Source organism: Sardina pilchardus, chromosome 23, assembly GCF_963854185.1.
Source record: "Sardina pilchardus chromosome 23, fSarPil1.1, whole genome shotgun sequence".
NCBI lineage: Eukaryota > Metazoa > Chordata > Actinopteri > Clupeiformes > Clupeidae > Sardina > Sardina pilchardus.
In genome coordinates this window covers 4,381,114-4,388,613 of record NC_085016.1, presented here as the reverse complement: position 1 = coordinate 4,388,613, position 7,500 = coordinate 4,381,114, and the positions used below count along the sequence as shown (strand labels likewise).

The window sequence follows — 7,500 nt, the reverse complement described above, 5'->3', positions numbered from 1 at the left end:
ATGTAGGCATATCGGTTGAGTACAGCCTAATCGGCCAGTTAAGTCAGTAGGCTATGCACTATACAGCACTTTGGTCAGTGCGAGCTGTGGTTGAATGCGCTCTACAAACTTTACAAAAACCTTACTAAGTAAAGTTTATTAAACTAGGCCTACTAGTTTACGAAGTAAAGTTTACTAAACTTTACTTACTTAGGCTAGTATTCAGTAGGGTAGATAATTGTATAGCACAGGCCTATAGAGATTAGAGGTAAGACAGTAGACTCAGATGCTTATCTTCTTATGGCTGTGGGTGAACCTGATCATGTCCCATTGACCCCGACCCTACATTATCTTAAAATACAGTGGGTACGGGTTGAGAATGCACCTTCTCCCGCGGGACTCCCGAAGAGATCCCGCAGTGCGTCAAGCCGATTTTTTTCGAGGCTAAGGCAATGTACCCAAACAACCACCAGGTGGCAGAAAGTTTCAACTGCATTTAATGATGAAGACCGCATATCCGTCAATAGTCGACTCCTTAATCTCACTGAATCATTAAAATGAAGGTGATGACTGGCGAAATTATTCAAACGACACTTCAATGAACCATTGTTGAAATGAATGAAAATGGTTATAGAAATCGCCTACAGCCAGCGTTATAAGAAATATATAAGTAATAGTTAAAGTCTTCTTCCGTATTAAACAGATAGCCTACGGGACGCTCTTTGTTCCGTAGCCTAGGCTATTTTAAGGAACTACTCAATGCACACACACTGGGTAAACTGGCGCGCTACAAACATTAAAATGTCAAATCATATTTATTTCTCTTTGTCGCCATGATATTGGGGGAAACGCGGAGAGGCGAGATGGTCAGTCCTCGTATTTGTTCTTCGCGTTTCGTTATAAGAAATATATAAGTAATAGTTAAAGTCTTCTTCTGTATTAAACAGATAGCCTACGGGACGCTCTTTGTTCCGTATTTTAAGGAACTGCTCAATTCACACACACTGGGTAAACTGGCGCGCTACAAACATTAAAATGTCAAATCATATTTATTTCTCTTTGTCGCCATGATATTGGGGGAAACGCGGAGAGGCGAGATGGTCAGTCCTCGTATTTTTTCTTCGCGTTTCGTTATAAGAAATATATAAGTAATAGTTAAAGTCTTCTTCTGTATTAAACAGATAGCCTACGGGACGCTCTTTGTTCCGTATTTTAAGGAACTACTCAATGCACACACACTGGGTAAACTGGCGCGCTACAAACATTAAAATGTCAAATCATATGTATTTCTCTTTGTCGCCATGATATTGGGGGAAACGCGGAGAGGCGAGATGGTCAGTCCTCGTATTTTTTCTTCGCGTTTCGTTATAAGAAATATATAAGTAATAGTTAAAGTCTTCTTCTGTATTGAACAGATAGCCTACGGGACGCTCTTTGTTCCGTATTTTAAGGAACTACTCAATGCACACACACTGGGTAAACTGGCGCGCTACAAACATTAAAATGTCAAATCATATTTATTTCTTTGTCGCCATGGTAGGCCTATTGGGGGAAACGCGGAGAGGCGAGATGGTCAGTCCTCGTATTTATTCTTCGCGTTTCGTCATAAGAATATATAAGTAATAGTTAAAGTCTTCTTCTGTATTCTCTGCCACATTCGACAACAGCATTCAAGTTCCTTCTCAGCACGATGACGTGACTTTGCTTGCTGTTGGCCCAGATTAGAACAACATGCTCGAATTCACCAACAGAGTCGCGGCAACGTTGGTAGATACCAGTGATGCGCGGGTACGTGTCTGAACGCCCCGCCCCGCCCCGCCGTTTACAACTAACCCGACCGCAACTCGGACCGCAAAAAAAAAATATTGAAATACAGGACCCGACCCGCTTCCCGACCCGCTTATTGTAAAAAGTAGCCTAGTCTAACTTAGTCGTAGCGTCATTGAGCTATGCAAAATTGGTATCTCATATGCATGTAAAACAATAATATAGCCTATATTGCCTAACTATATATAGCCTATAATTGCTCAGAATTTGGGAAACATGCATTTAGTCTACCTTTTTTTTGTTCCGTGTCAGCATTCATCCAAAAATGTGGCTGTTTGACTCAACATTGAACATAATTAGCCTAGGATTTTCCTATACAAATTCTGTTTCAGCCGTTCCTCACATGAATGCCTTGAAGCTCTCCCAAGCATGAAATGCAGGCATAGAATATTATTAAGAAACTCTTTATTAACGTATTCATCAATGGACCAAAAGTCCATTGCTCCGCAATTATAAATTGCAGCGAGATGAAACCTTTATTGCACGACGTGGGGAAGAGCAGACGTGGGGCTTTCCAACGAGCCACTAGACCTATAAGTTGCGCAAGGACGCACATATTGCATGCTCATACCAATTGTAGGCTATATGCCTTGATGACATTAAATTAAGAAATATTTCCTGATTTGGGAAACGTTTAGTTTATTTTTCTTTCCATAATACCATTCGATCTTGCTGGAAATTATCAGACTTGAGAAACACGCATTGCATCGGCAACTTCGCTGCTCAGTAGACGATTCTGCCACTTTCTGTAGAGGCCAGCAGTTCGAGATAAAAGCTGCAGATCATAGACAGAGAAAGCATATGCTCTGAGAACAGAACACAACTGCATGTCAAGTGTAGCCGAGGGTCTGTCTACGCAGAAACAACAAGTGCATTTCTACATGTTCGTGACAAAATGTGGGGGATAGAATCGCGTTTCAGTGGGAATGCTGCAACTTATGTCTTTTTCTTCTAAAGACAATTATGTACGATATAAATGACAATTTATTTTTTTTACCGACCCGACCAAACATGACCCGCATATCATTATAAAATATTTTTTCTTGACCCATAACCGCGGGTGACCGCGGGTGACCGCGTGTGACCGCGGTCGCCCGCTCGATTTGGATCAGCCCGCGCATCACTGGTAGATACGGATGCCTGCTCTTCAGAGCCATCACCACAAAGGAGCACTAGAGCCTGGTGCAAAACCACCAACTGGGATGGATCGAAGGGCAAGCAAGCACTGCCACACAACGTCAAGACCTTTGTCAACACTAAGCAGAAAGTTTCCTACGATGGGGAGAAGTGGCCGCAAGGACTGCATCGATAAGATCAACGAATGCCTTCGCAAGCCCCGAAACCCTGGCGATACATTTTCTTTCCTTTAATTCAATAAAACATTGTTTATCTGAAGAACTTTTCCGAGGTTGTCTTGTCTACCAAATCCTAAACTTAAATAGAGTAAACATTTTATCTTATGAAAAAACTCTTAGGGGGAACAGTTAGGCAGCCCTTCCTCCATTATCGTAGTAGGACTATAGGCAATTTATTAGAGGGGTCAAAAAAAACTAATAAAGTAGGCTAGACTAAATGTGTCACTTTAGTGATTGGCTCTTTCAAATGCAAATTAGGTGGATGGGCTTTTGAATGGGCCTGCTGCAGGTGAGAGGACAAATCCTACGAATTTATTGTTTTTAGAAAGTGCCATTATCATTGCCATATTCTCTTAAAACATAGGCTATATATTTGAAAACGAGTTGATTAAAGGCTTCTAATGGTGTCTCTATAATATGATAAAAGCAGAGATTGAGATGTGTGTTTGGAACAGTTTTTCAAATCCCCCGGGGGTATTTAGACTCCAGGGTGTTAAGCACTCATTCACAACTGTCCCATCGCTAAATGCTCTCTTGTGTTGCGTGATCACACAAGTATACCTGTCGTAGTGTGCTTTTAATTTGATATGCCTAATTATTATCTCCGCCAAGGATATAGGATGAACAAAGTCTATGGATTTGCTATCCAGTAGCCTAATAATTAGGCTATGTGCCACGTCCGATTTCGCAAGTGGTGTAGTAGGCTACATTTAAAAACAGACAGCCGCCTGTGAGATCCATTTCATGAAGAGCATTATTGTCTTGTGCGATCATTCCCCCTCCCCCACACTCGTCTAACCAGTTCACTACATTATAGCCTATAGCCTATGCGGCACTGAGGACGACACTTGAGCCCGACACTATGTCAATGTAAAAATGTGTGTGAGTGCGCGCTGAACCACGAATTAACATATTAACTTTTCTTTTCAGCAGACATCGCAAACATAAAAAGAATCTCAAAACAGGAAATCTTTCATTTCGTTTAATAAATCGATTCATTTTGTTTTGACGGGTTCCGGAGAGGTTCTTCAACTGGGTTTCGAACCCCGGTCGCTGGCGTACGATACCTATGCTTCAACCACATGCGCCACAACTGGATGAGAATTTCAATAGGCTTTATTCGGGATATGTACTTGAACGTCGCCGTAGCCTACTTGAACGTCGCCGGTTAAAATGAACAAGCCTCCGTTTTAAAATAGCTTAGGCCTACACATTTCTAAGTATTCCTAGCATGTAAATGTTGCCAAAATGTCCATCTTGTCCATCTCTTTCGTCTTCGCCTTGACGTTGACAATAATAGCCTATTCACGGAAATGCGGTCTTGTAACCGTAGCCTAATGAATTCATGAATTAATCTAAGGTTGCCTTTCGAGTAGCCTATTTCAGGTTGAATTGAAGGCTATTTCCTTCTGATAGGCCTATAGGTTTCTAAAACCATTTCCATTCATTTCAACAATGGTTTATTGAAACGTCGTTTGATTAATTTCGCCAGTCATCACTTTCATTTTAAGGATATAGGATGAACTAAGTCTATGGATTTGCTATCCAGTAGCCTAATAATTAGGCTATGTGCCACGTCCGATTTCGCAAGTGGTGTATAGTAGGCTACATTTAAAAACAGACAGCCGCCTGTGAGATCCATTTCATGAAGAGCATTATTGTCTTGTGCGATCATTCCCCCTCCCCCACACTCGTCTAACCAGGTCACTACATTATAGCCTATATGCGGCACTGAGGACGACACGACACTTGAGCCCGACACTATGTCAATGTAAAAATGTGTGTGAGTGCGCGCTGAACCACGAATTAACATATTAACTTTTCTTTTCAGCAGACATCGCAAACATAAAAAGAATCTCAAAACAGGAAGTCTTTCGTTTCTTTTAATAAATCGATGCATTTTCTTTTGATGGGTTCCGGAGAGGTTCTTCGACTAGGTATCGAACCCCGGTCGCTGGCATACAATACCTATGCATCAACCACTTGCGCCACAGCTGGATGTGAACTTCAATAGGCTTTATTCGGGAAATGTACTTGAAACGTCGCCGGTTAAAATGAACAAGCCTCCGTTTTAAAATAGCTTACACATTTCTAAGTATTCCTAGCATGTAAATGTTGCCAAAATGTCCATCTTGTCCATCTCTTTCGTCTTCGCCTTGACGTTGACAATAATAGCCTATTCACGGAAATGCGGTCTTGTAACCGTAATGAATTCATGAATTAATCTAAGGTTGCCTTTCGAGTAGCCTATTTCAGGTTGAATTGAAGGAAATAGTCCTTCTGATAGGCCTATAGGTTTCTAAAACCATTTTCATTCATTTCAACAATGGTTTATTGAAACGTCGTTTGATTAATTTCGCCAATCACTTTCATTTTAATGATTAAATGAGACGGATATGCGGAGCATTTCTCTCCCTCTCCGTTGACCAAAACGTTGCTCTGGCATCTCTGCTGGACTGACTGAGTTATAGGCTACGTCGAGTGAGAGAGCTGTGAGGTAGGCTGTAAACATTCGAAAACTCGGGCGGTCTATGTTGCCCCCTTGCGGTTGCAGTTTTCCCGATGCTTCGGGAGTCCCGATGTGCGGGAATGAAAGGAGCATTCTCAACCCGTACCATCTGTAACATAAAAAAAAGTCTTGAGACAAACTTTGGTATCTCCATAACAGTCCAAACCTTTATTGTTCTCAAAGAAAAAGTAAGTAAACCAAAGATATGAATTGGTAGTAGACAGCGTTATGTACAGATTAGAAACATTGTCAGATCATGTTTGTTTCCATGGAGACATCCAGACACAGCTGGCTTGATTGTCAGCATCTCTCACATGCAGAAGAGGACCCCAGTCATTCTCTCTTCATCAGGTGTGTGTGTGTGTGTGTGTGTGTGTGTGTGTGTGTGTGTGTGTGTGTGTGTGTGTGTGTGTGTGTGTCAGTCAGAGATATACACACACGACACATCGGCACAGGTACATCCCTCACCTGCACAGCATGCAAGGGAGCCCTTCCACAAGTGTGTAAGCAAACACACAAAGGCACATAAGTACACACACACACACACACACACACACACACACACACACACAGAAACACACACGTAAACATGCCCCCACCCACACACACCCACACACACACACACACACACACACACACACACACACACACACACACACACACACACACACACACACACACACACACACACACACACACACACACACACACACACACACACACACACACATACACAATCTATATTTTTGTTCAGGATTTACATTCCAGGTAGTTGTCCTACGTCAGTGACCCCACAGTTGCACCCTATTGACATGGCACATGCAAAATGCTCCTTCTGCTGCAGGTTAGCTGCAGGGTTAATTAGCAAAGGGCCTGCTTTATGGACATACACACACACACACACACACACACACACACACACACACACACACACACACACACACACACACACACACACACACACACACAAGCTACAACACCTGCCTTACCTGTAGTTAACACACTACAAAAACATACACACACATACACGCACGCACGCATGCATGCACAGAACACACAGAGAACATCACACACACACTCAAGAAAGACCAAACATTTGAGAGCATGAGCCGTACGGCGAAGCCAACTAATTCTATGACACAAAGACTACATGATTCACTACCCACCCCATGCAATACAACCCGTCGCTATAGAGACCTCTTCACACGGTAACAGCTTCAACTCTTGTGTGCGTGCAGTCGGCACAGAAGTTCACTTCTCACGTTAACAAATATGTGTGCTATCAACGTAAAGATGCTGCACGAGATTAAAAAGATGCGTAGATGTCACTACTATATGAGAAAGCTGCATTGAGTACTCGTTGCCATAGAGTTGATAGGATTAAACCTGTTCAGGAGTACGGTCACAAATACGTGATTAGAACGTTAAGTGAGCTGAGAGTTCTGCATTATGATGCGACAATTACCCTCGGAGATTTTCCCTGCAGACTGTATACAGAACACTGAAACTATAGAATGTTTGCGTTGAATTCTAGAGGGAACTAAAATAATTCACTCCTCAACAGGTTAAACAAAGTGATACTGGAGTTATATATATACAATCCCACGACCTGAAGGACACTGCTGTAGGTTGAGTGGTGGTAAATATGACTGATGTATGTATATATTCTGGGCCTTGCCATATATGCAGATATGTGAAGACTGAAGCAGGTAGAAGCTAGTCGGCCTAAAGAGAAATCCTTTCTTACAAATGAACACAGTGTGTGTGCGTTACAGAACTCAAATCAACATCAACTCAATTAATTACATATTCAGCCCACGGCACAACAGG

At 42.2% G+C, this 7,500-nt stretch overlaps 1 protein-coding gene across 1 annotated transcript in view; it reads right to left on the bottom strand.

Moving 5' to 3' along the window:
• Positions 1–7,500, bottom strand: part of gyg2 (glycogenin 2) — a 22,131-nt gene that overhangs the window by 13,672 nt on the left and 959 nt on the right. The window lies entirely within an intron of this gene.